We start from the raw sequence: 1,366 nt of genomic DNA on the forward strand, positions 1-1,366 counted from the left end.
TTATATGGCTTTACAAGCGGCTCATAAAATGGGAGGGTATGGTGGGCACGGGGGAGAAAGTGGATATAGTGGGTATGGGGAAGGAAGCGGGTATGGCGGGCATGGGGGAGGAGGAGGAGGAGTGTATGGCGGGCACGGGGGAGGAGGAGCGTTTGGCGGGCACGGAGGAGGAGGAGGAGGGTATGGCGGGCACGGGGGAGGAAGAGGAGGAGTGTATGGCGGACACGGGGGAGGAGGAGGAGGGTATGGCGGGCACGGGGGAGGAGGAGCGTTATGGCGGGCAAGGCGGAGGAGGGTATGGCGGGCAGGGGGAGGAGGAGGAGGGTATGGCGGGCACGGAGGAGGAGGAGGAGGGTATGGCGGGGACGGGGGAGGAAGAGGAGGAGCGTATGGCGGGCAAGGCGGAGGAGGGTATGGCGGGCATGGGGGAGGAGGAGGAGGGTATGGCGGGCACGGAGGAGGAGGAGGAGGGTATGGCGGGCAAGGCGGAGGAGGAGGAGGGTATGGCGGGCATGGGGGAGGAAGTGGGTATGGTGGGAATGGGAGAGGAAGTGGGTATGGTGGGAATGAAGGATATGTAATTACTGCACCCACAGGTAATCATGGTTATGGTAGAAGTGGAAGTTATGGCCAAGGTGGAAGTCATGGTGGAGCTTACAGAGGAGGCTACGGAGGTAGAAACAGTGGTAGTGGAAAAAGTGGAATTTATGGCAGTGGTGGAAGAGGTGGAGGCTATGGCAGTGTTGGAAAAAATGGAATTTATGGCAGAAGAGGTGGAGGCTATGGTGGTGGTAAAAATGGAGGCTATAGCAGTGGTGGAAGAGGTGGAAGAGGTGGAGGATATGACAGTGATGGTAAAGATGGAGACTATAGTAGTAGTGGAAGCAGGGGAAGTTATAGCCATGGTGGAAGAAGTGGAAGATACAGTGGTAAGGGAAAAGGTGGAGGTTTTAGTGCTGGTAGAAGAGGTAGAGGCTACAGTGGAGGTAAAATTGGAGATTATGGCACTGGTTATCACTCAAAAAGATGAAGCAACTACAGAGGGACAGGCTGATAAAGCAAAGAGGCTTATCACTGATGATGTAAATTAATCCATTCATAGTGGATCAAAGAAAGGCGTATGTGTACATGTCTATAAGGTGCATAGGACTGTCCTGTTACAAATATCAGGGTATATATGTAAATTTTCCTTTTCATTCATGTTATAAGTGTAAAAACATCAGGTTTCTGGATTAAAAAATAATACAAATGAATAAAGATACATTTAAACTGTTAAACCCTTGCAAACTAACTAAAGCTAACCACCTAACACCTATAAAGAACATTAAAAAAAAAATAAACCAACAACTTAAGAAACTATATTTTG

At 50.2% G+C, this 1,366-nt stretch overlaps 1 protein-coding gene across 1 annotated transcript in view; it reads right to left on the reverse strand.

Moving 5' to 3' along the window:
* The window catches only part of LOC119587634 (NK-tumor recognition protein-like), a gene marked incomplete in the record, with an annotated part of 11,510 nt that overhangs the window by 8,676 nt on the left and 1,468 nt on the right, over positions 1-1,366 (reverse strand).

This window comes from Penaeus monodon, chromosome 22, assembly GCF_015228065.2.
Source record: "Penaeus monodon isolate SGIC_2016 chromosome 22, NSTDA_Pmon_1, whole genome shotgun sequence".
Classification (NCBI taxonomy): Eukaryota; Metazoa; Arthropoda; class Malacostraca; order Decapoda; family Penaeidae; genus Penaeus; species Penaeus monodon.